The 19,456-nt window shown below is 35.2% G+C and overlaps 1 protein-coding gene and 1 pseudogene across 2 annotated transcripts in view; both read right to left on the reverse strand.

The window, feature by feature from the left end:
- Positions 1 to 19,456, reverse strand: part of PTPRD (protein tyrosine phosphatase receptor type D) — a 1,630,925-nt gene that overhangs the window by 1,239,489 nt on the left and 371,980 nt on the right. The gene's annotated exons all lie outside the window — the stretch shown is intronic.
- Positions 6,968 to 19,456, reverse strand: part of LOC127493655 (eukaryotic translation initiation factor 3 subunit M pseudogene) — a 143,740-nt pseudogene continuing 131,251 nt past the window's right edge.

Genomic DNA, 19,456 nt, shown 5'->3' on the forward strand with positions numbered 1-19,456 from the left:
ATGGAGCCTGAACACTTTGAGTTGAGTGATCAAAAAAGTTCAACATGACTGAATTATGAACCATGAAATACATTTGAGACCAGATTAAATATCTGAAAAATTTACAGAAATTTGTTGTTGTCACTTTTCTCATCAAGTTAATTTTTATCTTACAATGCACTTGTAACATTGATTAACCTTTTAAATCCCCTTAGGGTCCCCAAGCAATAATCTATTTTTAGGACAAACTTAGCTACCTTGCTTTTCTAATATAGGCCTTAGGAACACAATGGAAAAAAGTGATAATCACCAACAAACACTGAACTCTTAAATCTGAAATATTTCTTCCACTCTATATAGATAGGGAAGATAACATGTGACTGGATGATCTTGTAATTTAAGGATACAGGTATGGTTTTCCAGAGTTAAGACATATGAACTTAAATAGTTAAAATTAGAGGCTTTACTTCATAGGAAATATTCTATAAATGAATTCAAATCAGGGTAAAATATATTCTTGCTACATTTTCAAAGCTTTGTTAAATAGATTTCAAATAATCTATTGTATTTCACCTACTTGGTTTAAATAAAATCACATGGTCCCCTAGATAACAATCTTACCATTTGTAATAAACTGTCTATGCAAAATGTTTGAATATTTTCATATCAATAATGAAGACAAAAGAGAAGGTTATCCTTCTAATTTGTAGAATAAATACCAGGACCCTTAACTTAAAGAGAGAACTTCAGGGAAGATGAGCTTCTAATGTAGTAAAAAGCACTTTCTAAGAATCAGAATATCCCACTTTTTGGGACTTAGCTTCAGCAAAATGAGTATTGCCATAGTGGCCTTCCAGATATATAATGTTATATTATATATATATATATATATATATATATATATATATATATAAAATTTGGCCTTCTTACATGGAAGAAATGGGAACATTTTTACTTAGATAATGTCTATAACACAAATGGTCTTGAGATGATTATACAGGTTGTCTTCAGATATCCTCTCTCAGCATATTCCTTTAGAAGATTTATCTTTCAAAGGCTCAATTTGATAAAGCTTTGACCAACATGAATAGAAGTTGAAACAAATCCATATATTTCGGAGGAAAGACACATTAAGAAGTTAACTAAGTCATGGAAATTACAAGACTCTGGTCTCATCTACCTGTAGTGTCTGGAAGTGTATCTTAGTAGAGTTCTCAGAGAAGATCAGGAAGTGGATGGGTTAAAACCAATGCCAGTTAGCACACACTGGCAGCTGAAAAATAGTGACTATATATATTAATATCATAGAAAATTAATTAACCCTGTAAAGTTGCCTCACTATTTGTAGGGTATTTGTTCTACAACCCGTAGTGGACACCAAAATCTGCAGATAATCAAGTCTCTCTTAGAGAGTGGTGTGTTATTTGCACAGAGTGTACAGTATTTTAGAGAGTGGTGTGTTATTTGCACATAGTGTACAGTATTTGTATAGCCTCCTGAATACTTTAAATCATCTCTAAATTACTCACAATACCAAACACAATGTAAAGATGCCATGGTTTGGATACTAATTAAGATTGCCCCCAAAGGTCCATATGTTACAGGACTGTCCCTCAGAAAGGCTGGGAATCCATTAAACACGGAGGTCCAGTGGAATATCCTCATGTTACTGGGGTCATGCTCTTGGGATGCACATGCGGCCTCTTGGGCTCTCACAAGAGGATTGACCTAAAAGGCTGAGCTTAGGCCTACTCTCTCTCCTGGCTCCCAATATAATCTTTCCTTTGTGTTTGCTCTGCCATTGCCATCTACTACCCTCACCAAACGCCCAACAAACAGGATGGCGGATCTTGGCTTTGAACCTCGATACCTGAAGTAAATAAACTCACCCTATTCATAAGGTTGATCGTTTCAGTTATTTCCTTGTAGCAGCAAAAGCTCACAAAGAAAATTGGTACAAAGAAGCAGGTCATTTTTGTAAGTATACTTAAAGATGCTGAAGTGCCTTTGGAATTGGTTTACAGGAATAGGCTGGAAAAATTTGTAGGAGCAGGTTAAAGTTTAGAATGCCTTAAAAAGGGTGTTATGCCAGATTCTCGTGAGATCTTAAAAGCTCAGAATACTGATAGAAAGGTGGACAGTGAAGGCCATGCTAATCAGATTCCAGATAGAAATGAGGGCTCTATTGAAAACTGACCTAAAGGCCATTCTTGTTACACTCTGCCAAACAACATGACTGTATCGTTCTCTTGAGCTGAGACTTTGTGGATGGCCAAACTTAGTTTATTCAGTGGAGGGTATTTCAAAAGAACAAAGCATTTGGGCTATAGAATGGGTATCATCAGCTGCTTTTAGTAAGTTTTACAGTGAAAACCAGGAGCAAAAAGAAGCATAGTAAGAAAATTTGAAAAATTCACAGCCTAGTCAGGGAAAGAACATGCAAAAACTATGTTAGGGACAGGAGAATGTAAAGGAGAAATTGCTTTCTAAAGTGATTAGTGCAGGTAAAATAAAGCCATGTGCTAATTGGCAAGACAATGGAAAAAGGGCTTGAGAAAGTCTCATAAATCTTGAAGCTGCTCCTCCCATCAGATACTCCTAAAGGCCTGAAAGTGCAGAATCCTTTCATGAACCTCAGAGTATTTTATTTGGGTTTGCCCAAGACCATCTTGGGATTATTTTCCTAGAGTTAAGTCAACAAACCACTCAGATGCTGTAGCCCTAGTTCAAGCAGGCCCAGGTACAACTTGTGCTGGCATCAGACTTTGTCCACATGACACTGATTTTGCAGGCTACAGAATGCAAAGGTTATGGGCTCACGGTGGCTTCCCATTGGAATTTCAGTGGAAAGCTTAGAAAGCAAGGCAGAGTGGAGTGACATGGTTGTAGTTCCTGTAAAAAGCCTCTAATGGGGTGATGTATAGTGAAGTGGTGTGAGGGAAAACCAATGCTGAGAACCCAGGAAGTCAGTGCAATCTGCTACATGCCACCCCAGTCTTAGCAACAATGCATGATTCTCCACGAAACTCCAGACAGCAGCCATGTGGGCTGTGACCAGCTAAACGTTGGGGACAGGGCTGCCCTTGCCACAGTGTGCTCCAAATACCAGAAATGCAGTTGTCGTCTTAATACTTTCCCTGTGGGGTTTCTTTCTATTGCCCCGTTCATCTTTGTGTACATTTCCATATGGCCCCTTTTGGAATAGGAACGGATACCCTGTGCCTGTCCGACTACCATTTCTTGGAAATAAGTAACGTGTTTTTCATGTTACAGTTAAAGCAGTTTGCCTGAAGTCTTAGAAAAGATGTTGGGTTGGAATATTGAGCAATTTCAGAACATTAAGACTTTAGGACTCTTCGTGGTAGAATGAGTCCATTTTGCATCGTAAGATGGACATCAGCTTTGCGAGCCAGAGGCATAATGATATGGTTTAAAAATTTGGGTGTCTCCAAAAAAGTTGACTTGTTAAGGGGCTTGTCATTAGGGTGATGCCACTGGGAAGTAATGGTATTATTAGGGGTGGGACCTAGTGGGAGCTCTTATCACTAAGAGGATATATTTGGTAGATAGTGCATCTGTTATCTTTTAAGTTATTGACTGAGGATTGTTTTAAAAACCTCCACTTGGATATGCACCCCTCTCTATGCTTCTTTGCTCTGCATGTGCTCTGCCATGGTCATCTATTGCCCTCACCAAATGCCCAAGAAATCAGTTCAGCCATTCTTGCACTTGAACCTCTAAAGCTGCAAGCTAAATAAATGTTTTCCCTTCAAATAATTAGATGTCTCAGGTATTTAACTGTATTAATTAAAAGCTGACTTATATAGATAGTTGCTATGGTATAACGTGTTTAGTGAATAACCAAAGAAAATTCTGTACATATTCAGTGCAGATGTACTTTTTCCCCCTGAATATGTTGGATCAGAAACTCAATGAATTCCTAGATACAGAGTTGTAGATATGCAGAGCCAATCATAATTCTATTTCTAGAAGCTAACAAAGAATCCATGCAAAGATTATGCAAAAATATATGTGTTTTCATTCCAAACCTAACAGTCCACAAATATTTAAACACTGTATACACTGTCTACCAGCAAAGAAATGCCTGATGTAACTACAGTCCAGTCAGATGATTTCATTTGAAGAAATTCTAGTGAAGGAGGCTGGCACCACAGCGTAGTTGGTAAAGCTGCTGCCTATAGTACCAGCATCCCACATGGTTGCTGGTTCGAGTCCTGGCTGCTCCACTTCCAGTCCAGCTCTCTGATGTGTTCTGGGAGAGAAGTGGAAGATGGCCCAAGTCCTTGGGCCCCTGCATCCATGGAATGGCACAGCTCCGGCCATTGCAGCCAAGTGGGCAGTAAACCAGAGGATGGAAGACCTGTCTCTCTCTCTGCCTCTGCCTCTCTGTGGTTCTTTCAAATAAATAAATAAAATCTTATAAAAAAAAAAGAAATCCTAGTGATGTTTTGAAAGAATTGTCACAATATGAAAATGATCATACTATGAAATAATAAAAGCAGGATATTAAGCCTATAAATTCAATTTTGTACAAAAAAGAACAAAGGTGTACAAAGTATAAAATTTCTTCAAAAAGTTCATGGAAATGCATATTCCAAAAAAGTATGAATTTCAAAATTTGTTGTACCAAAATAAACCTATTTTAATTTCATTTTTTCTAAAACTTACAAAATATTCATATATTTTCATCTATTTGAAAGTCAGACCTACGTGTGTAAGAGAGTGAGTATGAGAGAAAGTGAAAGAGAAATTGATCTTCCAGCCATGGTTCACTCTCCAAATGCCACAACTAGGAGCCAGCAAATCCATTGGAGTCATCCAGGTGTGTGGCAGATGGCCAAGCACTTGATCTACCATCTGTTGTCTTTCTGGATGTATTATTAGGAATCTGGATCATAAGTGGAGTAGCTGAGTCTTAAACTGGCACTCTGGAACAGAATGTGGCCTTTACAACTAACAGCTTAACCCATTGTACCACAACGCCAGCTTCACAAAATTGTGAAGTCTCCACATGTACTCATTTATCTCCGTACATACACAAGCACACATACATGTAAATCCTGGCATTGCATTTGCTATTTATATAAGAGTGCTACCTGGATGATTGGACACATAGTACTTATTATCTTCTTTTATTTAGACTGTATTTGATAAAAATGTAAGGTTTGTAATAAGATGAAAACAATGGATTTTAGAACAATGAATAGACATGCCCAGCTGAAAATGTTCTGGAATATAAATCAAGATAAGGTACATTTTAAAGAATTAGATTTTCTCCACTACGGAAAGTAGATTAGAAAGTGAAGCTAAGGTGTTGATTAAGGGAAAAAAAAAATGAATCCTTTATATTCCTCAGGATTTCATTGCAATCAGTCTTGTAATTCTACAGAGAAGTGAAATTGTGAAATAAAACATCTATCATTAATAAAGACAATTGGATTATTTCTGCTATAATAGTGACTGATGTATTGTCATAGCATAAATAACCTTCAGAGTACACAATACTAAATGGTCCAGATGTGGATAAAAACTGTTTATAAAAAATGATTTTAGATATAGACTCGTTGTTCATGTTGCTATGGTAACTATAATCCCAATTGTGCCTTCATAAACCAAAGTCTATTTGATTTTTGTCATTCTTGTCTAGGGGAGTTCTATATTCTGAGAAAATTTAAAACTTGTTCGGGGAGTGTAAAATAAACTCGGAGGACTAGACTTTTGATTATTTCCATCTATAATCTAAACTTTCTGTACCATTACACATATAAAGCCTCAATATTAAATACTATTATATTTTTATTTATGTGACATTTAATTAATTGCAAGAAAGCTCAGAAGCTTACACTTTAGTATTTTATTGGAATGTGTACTTGGTCTCCTGTTCTTGTTCTTTGACACATGCATGAACATGCACACATATGTACATCACACATAAAAATATATTTCCACACTTAAAGATGACTTGTGTTTGTGAATTTTTAAATGTGTAGTGTTCATATTTTCCTTTATAAGCAGTGCTACAAATAGTTCTTAGGACTGATGACCAACAGTCAACCATGAATTAAAAAGTCATTTATTTATTAAAAATAAAACAAAGAAAGAAAAAGCCAGGAGGTGACACAGTTTTTCTCCATGTACCATTTCTTTAACTTCCCACTCCAACAAATGACTTTTAGTAAGGAGAAATTACATGGCTTTTTTTTTTTCCATAATGAAAATGAATGAAGTTGAATTCATGTATATTTTTGAAGAGTAATTAATACCTAAGATATTATAATGGATTTTTCCTCCATAAATTTCTTGTATACGCCACTTGCCAAATTTGAGAATATTTAATCATGTGATTCCTCTACTTAAACTTTTGATGAGTTGCCATTACTTTCCAGATATGACCAAAAATTTATAAATTGACTCTTGATTCTACTTCTCTTCCCACAATACTTTCAACCTATTTTGAATTCCAAAATATACTTTCCCATTTAAATTTTCAAGTCATTATACTTTTTTTTAAAGATTTTATTTATTTATTTGAGAGGTAGAGTTTCAGACATTGAGGGGTAGAGACAGAGAAAGGTCTTTTGTCTGCTGGTTCACTCCCCAAATTGCCGCAACGGCTGGAGCTGAGCTGATCTGAAGCTAGGAGCCAGGAGCCAGGAGCCAGGAGCCAGGAGCATCTTCCGTGTCTCCCACGTAGGTGGAGGGGCCCAAGGACTTAGGCCATCCTCTACTGCTCTCCTAGGCCATAGCAGAAAGCTGGATCAGAAGAGGAGCAGCCGGGACTAGAACCAGCGTTCATATGGGAGCCACGGCGCCAACCCTGAAGTCATTATACTTGTAAATCCTTCTACTTGGAACAACTTTCATCCTTCATGTTTCCCTGGTTTTGGCTCTCATGTATTCTTCAGTTATCATTGTGAAGTCATCCATGAATTATGTATCATTGTTAAGGCATCATTGGCTGGCTCTATTTTTTTTTTAAGTTTATAACGTTTTACTATGATTTAGGTTTTCTCCCCCAACAGAACAAAATTATATGCATAAAAAAAACAGGTATCAGAAAGACTCAAAAGGCTGTTTTTCACTTTGTTCAAGTTTTGTTTCCATGCATTAAGTGTATCATACAGTTGTTGCCACTGCTGTTTTCTGAATGTTCAATGTGTGCTATGACTGGCAACTACTTTTCTCTGAGTTTGATCAATTTTGCAGATCATTTTAGTTCTTACCACATCAATAACAAATGCTTCAACATCATCAGCTCCAATCTGGAGTTCTTGCTGCATTGTATCAAAAGAAATTTCCTTATTTTCTACTGCCATTCCCATAAAAGTAAGTACTCTCATTTTTGCCATATTCTGTTCTTGTAATAGCCCAAGTAAATCAATGAAGTCTTTATTATTCTGGTAGAACTTGACATAGGATGCCAATTTAGCACTCACAAAAATGGTTGAAAGATTACGAATAAGTTTGCCTTCCAATAACTTGACTGGTTTCAAAGTAAGAAGATGGTCAGAAAGAAATGCATTTGGGTCTTTCAGTGCTGGTACAATACACCTGTGGGCATCAACTCGAGCCTGGGAAGCATTATCCTCTGTGTCACTTCCAAGTAATTCCACCATGACTTTTGAAGCAGCATCACTTTTCTTACAGTCCACGAGTGCCTCATAAAGAAGCCTTAAAAGGGTGCGTTTCTTCTCAGTGGTGAGATTCCAGTCAGAAATCCATTTTCTAACTTGATCCAGCTCGGTTGGAACGTAATGGATGGCCCCACAAGACGCTGCCACTTTAATGAGGCTGCACCACACCGTCTATCTTTCGGGAGTATTCTTATCCATTCCATGGAAAAGGTTGCTTAGCAGCTGCAGACTCAGAGATGGGCGTCGCTCAAGTACCTGAATATCACCCTTGCATTTATCATATTTGTACTTATCATTTATCACATGTTGTTACAGCTAGCAAATGTGATTTATTGACCACAGTTTATTAAACTACTTTAAATAAATCACCTGTTTAAAAACACATATGCTGGTGTTTTACTCAACTGTTTTCAAAATTATTTGCCTATTAGGTCTCAGATATCTTCTTTAACTTGATTGTCTCTTCTCCATTTTATGGGGAACTACATTTCCTGGTTTCCCATGTCAATCAGACTTCCTGATAGGCAGGAAACGGGAATGAAAGAGGAGTGAGAAATCAGAAAATTTCTCCACCTTTTCTGCAGCTGATAACTTGGGGTCTTAGGCCATTGCTGCTTCTTTTCTGTGTATGTCTTTCACCAGAAAAATTTTTGTTTCAATGGGCCTACCTCTTGCTGTTAACTTTTCCATATTGGTCCCATATAGGTGGAGTAGATTTCTTGTTTTCACTAAAATAGTTGGGTCATCAACCCTTGTTTGGCCCTCAGCTCTCTCATTTTATACCAACATACTTTTGCTTGAAATTCCTGTAATAATGTGGTTTTTCTAAGTGAATTTTGAAAAATACAAGATGGCCTTCATGAAAGTAGAATAGGTCTTATTCTTTCAGTCTTCAAGTATGAGCATAATTATAAGCATATGTTAATCAATGATTAAATGTGTGTTGAATTAAACTAAACTCTGCCTTAGGAAGTATAGGTCTCTCAATAAGAAAAAATATTTCAATTAACAGAGACATTTGAAATAATACTGACTGCTAAAAAATGAAGTACTTTGACAGATTCTAACTATTCAGGCTCAGAAATAATGTCCTACCTTTTATAAATGGTTGAATTCTTTATTTCACTACTATCCACTAATACAAAATTACTTTTTCCCTAGGAAAAAATATTTGCAACCACTTTTCCCCATTGTCTTTTCCCACCCATTTGACATACCCTATGGCATTGTACCCTCAGAAGCAACCATATGTCCTTGATTTATCACTTCATTAAGCAATAAAATAAAATCCTGGGTAAACTTTTTTTTCTATTTGAAAACAACCTTAAATATTCCCAATTTTTTGCTCAATTTTTATAATTGACAAAAATGTCCCAGAGCAAGAGAAGAAAGTTTCATCACTGCTTGGTTTTAATTTTCTCCATTTTATTTTTTAATTAAAGATGGAGGCTGAAAGCTTCAGGACCCCTGGGGAACACTACAGATAGAAATATTTCTGCTAAAATTAATAAAGTCAAACAAAATATCCAACCCAAACAAGGCTTCTGTATAATAGACTCTATGAACAAAAGCCATAGCAAATGCTTTTCCAAAAGAAATGTGTGTGCTTTGAAGATAGCTTTTTGTTTGGCTTCTTCTAAGGTTTGGCTTGGTGTCATTCAATTAAATGCACTCCATTGTACATCCTGAAAAATATTTCTCACTATGTAATACACAGGGATGTTTTCCAAATACCCTCATCCTCTATGGTATAGAATGAATTAGCTAATGACTAAATAGTCCTTGATAAATTTGTACCAGCCATACAAAGCTTTGGTATGAAAGAGAAACTGATACCAGTGATCTAAAACAGCTGTTGTCTGAAAGAACACCCCTAATACTAAGTCAATGAATCTAGACCAAATTTTCAGCTGCCAAGTGGAAGATTGTTACACATTTAATAAATATTTAGGATGATGCAAATACATCTTACTGAAAAAAATTAAAATGAAAAGTCAACTGAAAAAACTCACTGATTATCAAGTGGAAGGTAATGTTTATGAAAAGTTCCAATTTCCAAAGTTATATAAATGCATAAAACATATCAATATAATTATTTATCATTTATTTTATTCAGTATCATTTAAATTCTCATAAAAATAAAAAATTATATTCTTATATATTAAAATGTTCCCAAATATTTGTTTTAGATATACATTAATACTTTAAAATTTTCCGTACTATATAATTTGGATAATTACTTCAATACAAGAGATCCACTCTATTATTTCAGACATTTCTATGATGTAGGTGAAATATCTGGTGACCTTTGACAAAAAGCCAATGTTAAACAATTTCTACAACTTTGTTTTCCCCCAGTGACCATCAATCAAATTTGTCCTTGAGTACATAAAACTGTCATTTCCTTTCCCTTGTTTATCCTTCTCTATCAGATACATGACACATAATTTAGAATATAGATCATAATGTGACTTACAGGAAATTCTCATTTAGAACAGACCACGACAAATTTTGGAAGCACCTCTTATTGTAGTTCTTTTGGGGCCAGAGTTGTGCCTTTCCTCTCATTGTATCTCACTTTAAGTTTAACAAGAAAAACTGCTAAGGACTTTCTGAACTCATGATCTCTCTTATTCAAATAGACCCAACAGTGTCTAGGAAAGACATAATTACATGATTAGCTATTGAAAACACAAAAGCCATCACTTTAATTAGTATGCAAGCTTTCTTCTGACAGAATAAATGCAGAAATCAAAGATGATTGAGCAGGTGATTATTTCTATTTTTCTGGGTACATAGATGAGAGGGTAAAAGGTTATTTTTAAAAGGCTTCTAGCAAAAAAAAAAAAATCTTTTTAAAAAGATAAACTGTTTCCCAGAAACAGTAAAGGGTTATCCTAACATAAAGTAATATTTTTTTAATCAAGACACATATGTATTAGTAAAATATCACTATTTCTTTTAGCTTACAGAGAATATATAAAGCTCTTCAGTGATAAAGAAACAATTCTGATTTCTTATCAAAATAGCTAATGAACCACTTTTTGTAAATGTATAAAATCCTAATAAAAGTCATGGCATCTTGTATTCATAGGAGATTCTTTCTTAAAATTTTATGTAACAGGGAATGAATTAGCTTTAATTGTTCTTCCATCTCTGAGGACTAGACGTAACTCTACATAAGGCTATAGAGATAACTGAAGTGACTTGCTTCAATAGTACCCAACTGCTCATGTTAAACCTAAAGCACAGGTTTCTTGGCTACTCATACTGTGCAGCTTTCTTTACAGTGTGAGACCATTCTGTTGTCTTCCAAGGTGAAGAAAAAGAAACAAATAATAATAACCACTAGTAATTATTACTGATGAAAAGTTTGTGTTTTCATGCATTCTTCAATGGTAACAAAAATTCAGGAAATCAATTTCTTTCCTTTTGGAAATAAAATTTTCCTTTTGGGGTAAGTTGTGTTGCTGTCCAACGCATCTACTGCTGACTTTTAATTAGTGATCTCATAAATCCTAACAGAGGGACTGACCTCTCAACCCACTAAAATGTAAAGATAGGATATGTTTGACTAATTTCATTTTAAACAGTATTATTAAATACTCCTAATCTTTCAAGATATAGAACTCTACATAAAAATCTGATAAGGGCTTCAAACTACTATAAAACAAAAAGATGGCATTTACAGATAAAAATATGTAAGTGCTAAAGTATCTTACAAAGTGTGACAAATTAAATGCTCACAGTACATGTTAAGACCTTCACCTTTTTCTTCCATGTGTTGCCAAATTGATTATTTTCTATGTGTTGTGATTTATATCACTATTTTAAAACTACCTGAAAGAAAAAGGGGGAATTTTGGTCAAAATGTTTCCTGAGAAGATGACCCATGAATGTCAAAGCAGGCATTTGGTACATATAATGTAATCTTATGTGTTAACTTTTTCCTTTTTCTTAAACATGTAAAAATTAATTACATTGCATTTAATCTTGAAGTGATACTTTGGTAAAGATATATAAAAATATAAACTAAACATAAAACATAAAAAACCATAAATTAAAATAAACCAAAGAATCTACCTCATTTCTGGAAGTCCAAGTTTTTCTGAATGATGTTACTACATCTCCCTCCCCAAATTTTTTATGAAGTACAAAGATGTAAACTGAATCAAACAAACATGTTAAGTTATCATTAAGTTAAACATAACAAAAAAGACTTCAGTGACAGCAAAGTGGTGAAATACACTCATTCTTGTTCTTTGTAGAAGTTAAAGGCCACTTGCTATATTCCATAGCTATTTACTGCCACAAATAAAAGAGAAGCATATATAACTGATGATGGTAAAATAAAGTAGAACCAATGTTGTGTGGATATTCTGATGAGATAGAAACTAATTTCATGCCAGTAAGATACTACAACCATCTATGTAGTCTAGCTAAACTGCCTTCCAGGGAGCCATATTTCTATCAACTACAATTGTGCAACAGTCAAGTCAAGGCAAGAAGTGTTTCTCAGGGTGTGTGTATGTGCGTTGTTGCCACCCAAAACCCACCTGACTTACTTTTCTTAGATGATAGTGGTACATTTTAAATTTTTTCTTCTCTGGAATAAAGATCACATCCAGGCCAGGGGTGCTATAGAAGCTTCATGAACACATCAACATTATTGAGTTCAGCAGTCTTAATTAGCTTAAAGAATGTATTAAATTTTGTGATGGAATACAAGAGCACCTTGAAACAAAGGGGTTCTAGATACAACAGTCTGGCAGTTGTCACTTTGAAGCTGGTATCTCAAATACCAAACAGGAAAACTGAGATGCAAACAATGTACATGTTTGTAATTGCACACACCACAATTAAACTGCTCTTCAAGAAGTAGACAACGAGGGCTAAAATTCACCACAGGAGAAAAATACCTGACACTTGAGTTCTTGGGCAATAAGTGTCCATGTAAAAATTGCTGAAACACATTAACTTCTGTATATCCTATTTTTAGAAGATGTTGCCACATCAAATTTTTAAAGAGACTTGAATTATAATTAGCTACTTCAGGTTCTATTTTTCAACTGACATTCCAAATTTCAAAATTAATGTCCTCCTCAGTATTGTTTAAGTCTCTCTTTCTGAGGATTGTTCATCCTGATTCATAGAAGACATATACTCTGAGGATTCAGTAGGATTTCCATCACCTTCAATAATGAACTCGCATCTGAACCAACACTCAAGTGCCTAGTTTGTTCCATTTGTGCCTCATATCTAAGCAGATACTGACTTGTAAAGTATCTCATCAGGGTTTAATATGGGATCATGTTATCTGCAAAGCCTTCAACAATACAAGTGACCATAACCAGTTCTTTTCTTTTTTTTCTCTAATAATCTCTGCTTCAACATTGCATTCATGTATTGGGTAATTCTGATCAAGGTCACGGTCTGATCTTTCTCTTTCAGTCAGTCAGAGCTATTAAAATCCTTCCATCTTTACAAAGTCTCAATCTGTTTGGCAGGTTGTTGTTACTATGTTTAGTGAAGAGGCTGCTGTGGAAGTGTTTCCTGAACACCTCATTCTTAACTACATCTGCAGATCTGAAGAGTGGACCCCTCCTCACATTCTACCATAACTCTTTGCTTTCCTACTGTTTCTGTATAAGGTCATGTCTTACTTTGTATTATTTCAGAATCCATGGGGTTAATATTTATAAGAGTTTAAAAGGGATTGACTACATAACTAAGTTCAATTTTAGTTTTTACGGGGCACAATGTCCTATGCAGAGAATAATTTCTAGGCCCAGTCCATTTCACCTGCACTAACAAATAAGCATATTTCTAATAATTGATCTGTGTTAAAATGCATCCTGAGGAATAAAGAACAGAGTAAATGCACAAAGTTTTCTATGTATAAGAATAGTAGAGATGAAAAAATGTCTTTCTCTTGCTGTGTATGTAAAAGGAATTAAATAATTTATACTCAATAATTAAAATTAGAAGATATAGAACACAAAGAATGTAATTATAAATCCTAAAATACATAATTAAATATATTTAACTGTACTAACAATTATCACAGAGACACACACACACAGTTATCAAAGACTGCTAGAAACATGGAGAAGTTTATATTCTCAAGCAGTAAGGTAAGGGTGATTGTTCCTCTTTTTGTATGTTCTTTGTTTTGCTATAATGTTCTTTGTACAGTAATTAAGAATGGAAGAATCACAACAAACAGAATTATATGCAGAAATTAAAAATTTCCCCCAGCCAAGAGTCATTAAAATATTTACCATATTGGACTTCAGTTTTAGAAGACCAAGTTCTAAATAAATAAGTCGATTCTACAATTGGAATTAATTTTACCTCTATATAAGCAATCAACTATTGCAGGATACTTAAACTTTGCAATTGGCCTTCATAGCTGGGATAACTTTGACGATGTTCTACTCATCTTTTAAAAATAAAATTGATTTTCCCTTCCATTCTCCTTGTAACACTGCATCTTATCATTTCATTTGCACCAAAGGAAAAAAGAGCATCCAATATAAACAAAAGAAAGGTTAGTTGCATAGTTCATCTAAATAAATGAATATTCAACCTATTTTTCTTTAACCCCTAAATGAACATACTACAATTGGATCAGTTATACAGTTTAAGCTGATCCTCTTATGAGAAAATTATCCCCAATTCTTAAAAGACAACTATTAAAAGGGTTTCTCCCTTATGCAACTTAAACATTCAATGGAGAACTCTTTATACATAAAAGATACTTAAATTCTCTAATGGAAGCCAACCTCACAGAGGTATATCACTTATAAACTCATAAATGTTCCAAGGCACACAAAAGTATGTCAAAAATTTGTGGAAAAATTAAAAGTTTAATTAGGTGAAAAAAATTCATCATACATTTCCCATCAATTTTTAAGACTTCTTGTATATTCTTTTAGACCTGAGGGTATTAATTTACTCCAGTCACTATCACCTACACAAACAAATAAACATAGTTATATATTCAAACATAACAAAAAAACAAGTTATCAAGTCATTCCATTTATCAAAGTGATGGCCAAAAAGTGAATCTGTGTACGAATGATATAATAAATGTTCTAACTTGAAAATTATTGTTATAAAATTAAATACTAAATGATTAGCCAAAACCTAAAAGTAGCTAACTATATTTTTTATAAAAAGTTAGTGCAATTGTTAGAAATATTAAGACTGTGCACATTTCAAAAATACTACCTTATGCTAAAACATACAAAATATAAATATTCAGGCATCCATTCCTTCTCTTAATTTATCAGGCATTGTGCTAGAGGTAAAGGGAAAAAAGAATTTTAAGCAGAGTCTTTATTAGCACCTACTTGTCAATGAATCAATGGGAAATAAGAGCCAATAAAACAACACAGTACCATGATTTGTTTTATACAAGGAAGGAGAAGGCTTTGGAAATACTGATGCCTAATTTTAAAATTTAATGAATGGATCTCCTCTGTTTCCACGAAGACAAGATAATGTAAGGTAATTCTGGGAAGACCAAATAGCCTAGGTAAAACCATTGAGACAAGGAAGAATCAGAGTTGATTAAAGATGACCTCTGTAACAGTTCATTTTCACACTTCCAGCTTTCAAAATCCTGGCATTAAAGAATAACCTGATAAAAGTTCTTTCTAAGCCAACAGCAACACTGAAAATGTTTAGAGTATTAGAAACACTGATAAATGCCTTCAGATTTCCATTTAAATGTTAGAATTGCATTTATAAAGTGTAGCCAAGAAGAGCATGTTAAAATTAAAAAGCAAGGGATCATTGACAAACATCACTATGAATTTTTCCCTTGGAATTTACCATGTAAAGGTTTCCAGGAAAACTGGTGTATATTAATTGTAATGTCAAATTTCAAGATATGCAATCCTAATTGTTCAGAGATTTCCAAGATGGCTAAATAGGGAAAAGATGTACTGCTTCAGACAATGGGAAAACAGCAAAAAAAAAAAAAAAAAAAAAAAAAAAAAAAAAAAAAAGGCAGTTCAATTCCAGGAGAGGAGTTGGAGAGAAATTTGCAGTGGAGATCCTGCAGAAGGAAGAGGGATGCCATGGAGTACAGCTGAAGGTGCTGATGTTGAGCACCAAGTGCAGACACCACACAGGATCCCTGCAGCTGGGAGCTGGAGGAGATGCCAGCTTTGGAGAGTGAGGTGAGAGCAGACTGAGGCAGCCTTTGCCACTGGTATATACTGCCTGAGGGAGAGCCTTGCAGACCACACTGTCTTTAAGGCTGGCCTAGAGCCAGCCTAATGGGGGCAAAGTACTTGCCTAATCCAGTGAAAGAAAAGCACCTTTATTTCTGCCCATTCCCTGACAAGTGCACCCAATAACTGGCAGGGAGAAGACTCCATTTTGACACGAGTAGCGGCTGTAGTGGCTTTTGTGTGCATATGTGATCTGGGGATTTTTATCAGAAGGAAAAATCTATGTTCCTGAATGACTTTGATTCTGGCTGTGAGCATTGTCAGGAGGCTAAACACCCACGTCAACTGTGAGGTGCCCCCATCCTGTCAACATATGACAGACTGTGGGATTTGGTTTCCCCGTGAGTGGGATAGGTTCTGTGAATGGGATCCCCATGAGTGGGATAGGCTAGCAGAATGGAGCAGATGCTCTGCATCCATGACTGTGGTAATTCTGTAACTGTACAACAGGGCATGTGTAGCTGGGCCCCTGGGCAATCACTGAGTCTGGTGTAGGATGCTCAGAGATCCCTGACTGATTAGGGTGGGTCATTGCTAAGGGCTCCTTGCTCCAAACGAGAAGTGCACAGACCCTTTGTGGGGTTCATGTGGCAGTTTGGGTGGGTCACACACTGAGGGCTAACCCTGGGCATTGATCACCTTGGAAGACAGGAGGTGAGGGTGTAATTTCACTAATAGAGGTGATCATGCCCTACCCCTGCTGACAATAGAGATCTACCACTCCCAAATTGAGTGTCATCCTAGATACTGTCCCCACCTCAAGGAGATCCCAGGTCACAACCAGTTGATGCCTCTAGGTATTCACTAAAAGCAGAAGTTCCACTAATCCACAGAGGTTTAGTTCAAAGATAAAAGCCACCAAAGGTGAAAACTAACAAGTATTTCCACAAATGTTGAAAGCAACTTACAGATTCAATGAAATGCCAGTCAAAAGACTAGCAGCATTATTCTCAGAAATAGAAAAAATCATGCTAAAATTTATCAGGAAACAAGAGACTTTGAGTAGCTAAAGCAATCTTAGACAACAAAAACAAAGCCAGAGGCATCATTATACCATATTTAAAGACATATTACAGAGCAGTTATAATCACAACAGTCTGGTATCGGCACAAAAAATAGACATGTAGATAAATGAGCAGACTAGAAACTCCAGAAATCAATCCAAACACCTATAAGCAGCTAGTCTTTCACAAAGGAGCTAAAAATCCCTGGAAAAGGGGTAGTCTCTTCGACAAATGGTGGTAGAAAAATTGGAACTCCATGTGCAAAAGTTTGAAAGAAGACTCCTACATTACACCTTACATAAAAATCAACTCACAATGGATCAAAGATTTAAATCTATGACCTGATACCATCACAATACTAGAGAACATTGGAGAAATTCTGCAAGTCATTGGCATAAGCAAAGACTTCTTAGAAAAGACCCCAGAAGCATGGGCAATAAAAGCAAAAATAGAAATGAGATTACATCAAACTGAGAAGCTTCTGCACTGCAAAGGAAACATTCAGGGAATATGAAGAGGCAATCTACAGAATGGGAGAAAATATTTCATACTATGCAAATTATAATGGATTAATATCTAGAATCTATAAAGAACTCAAGAAACTCAATAACAAAACAAATAATCCAGTTAAGAAATGAGCAAAGGACTTGAACAGTAATTTTTCAAAAAAGGGAATTCAAATGGTCAACATACATATGATAATATGTGCAGGATCACAAGACATGAGGGAAATGCTAATCAAAATGATATTGAGATTTCACCTCACCCCAGTTAGAATGGCTCTCATACAGAAGTAAACAAATATTAAATGCTGGTGAGGATTTGGGGAAAATGTACGCTGGTCTACTGTTGGTGGGAATGTAAACTAGTACAGCCATTGTGGAAGATATTATGGAGATACCTCATAAATCTGAAAACAGATTATATGACCCAGCTGTCCCACTCCTGGGAATTTACCCAAATGAAATGAAATCAGCATATAAAAGAGTTATCTTTATCCCCATGTTTATTGCAGCTCAATTCACAATAGTTTAGATATGGAATCAACCCAGATATCCATTCCATCAAGTCATGACTGGATAAAGTGGTTGAGATGTGCACATACACACACACACACACCCCGAGAGAGAGACAGAGAGGCAGAGAGACAGAGACAGAGAGGACAGAGAGGAGAGAGAGGAGAGAGGAGAGAGAAACAGAATATTAATCAGCCATAAAAACAGATAGAATCCTATCTTTTGCAACGAAATGGATGCAAGTGGAAATCATTATACTTAGTGATAATAGTCCCTAAAAGACAAATACCATATATTTTCCCTGATGTATGGAAACTATCAAAAAATGTAATGTATAGGAGTGAAATTGACATTTTGAGTTTCAATGACTGTTTACAGCCCTTGCCTCACTACCATTGAGTAAAAGTATTTTGTCTTCTATTTGTTGTACTCTTTACTCAGTGTAGGGTTAACCTTATGCGTATTATGCAAACTGAAAGTAGATCATCGTAAAAAGAACCAAGAAAGAGAATAAAAAAAGAATGAGGAAGTGCTGGAGTGTGGGCAGGAATTATTGTAGGGTGGGAAGTATCACTATGTTCTTAAATCTGTATATATGAAATACATGAAATTCATTCATCTTAAAGAAGTAAATAAGTAAAAAGACATAATGATTCAACAGAAAATGCCTATGCTTGTTAAATAAAGACTTACTAGGAATAGAAACCTCTATTCCAAATTTCTTAGAACTATAAAACTCTTACCTTTTGTTTTGTTTGTATATGCCAAAAATGTTTCAGTTATTTAATTTTAATTTTCAATATTCTACAAAGCATTACTTTTCCATTCAATTCATTAACAATTACCCCACTCTATATTTGCTTTATTATTATTATTTTGAAAAGATTTTTAATGATTTGAAAGGAAGAGTTATAGAGAGGGAGAGACAGAGTGATATCTTCTATCTACTGGTTCACTTCTGAAATGGCTACAAAAGTTGGAATTGGGCTAGGCTGAAGTCAGGTACCTGGAATTCCAAACAGGTCTTCCATATTGACTTGAGCCATCTTCTAATTTCTTAGGCTCATTAACAGTGAGCTAGATTGGAAGTGGAACATCCAGGACTCAAACCAGCACTCATATGGGATGCCATTGCTGTAGGTGGCAGCTTAAACTGCTGTACCACAACAACCTTACTTTATTCTTTTTTGATAAAGGTTGACTCATTCATAGTTGTGAGCTAGATATTCTACAAGAGAACTCCAATGAATAATGCTGCCTGTAGAACATTCAAGTTTTCCAAAAAAGGCTTGATTTGTACCTCAAAATTACAAAAATATTGATTCTGCTCAAATTGATCTATTCATTCAATAAAAACTAGTAAAAATTCTAAGAACTTATAAAGCTGCATGAGATGATTCTCTAGCATATCTCATTGAGAAATGGAATGGGCTGGGGAAGGCTTGCTTTACTGATGATCATATAAAATTACTGTAATTAAGAAAGTGTGGTATTGGTACAGAGACAGAAAAATAAAACAAAAAGAGAATCTGAAAATGTCTATACACAGGACTTATTTA

The sequence above is a fragment of the Oryctolagus cuniculus genome, chromosome 1 (assembly GCF_964237555.1).
Source record: "Oryctolagus cuniculus chromosome 1, mOryCun1.1, whole genome shotgun sequence".
Taxonomy (NCBI): Eukaryota; Metazoa; Chordata; class Mammalia; order Lagomorpha; family Leporidae; genus Oryctolagus; species Oryctolagus cuniculus.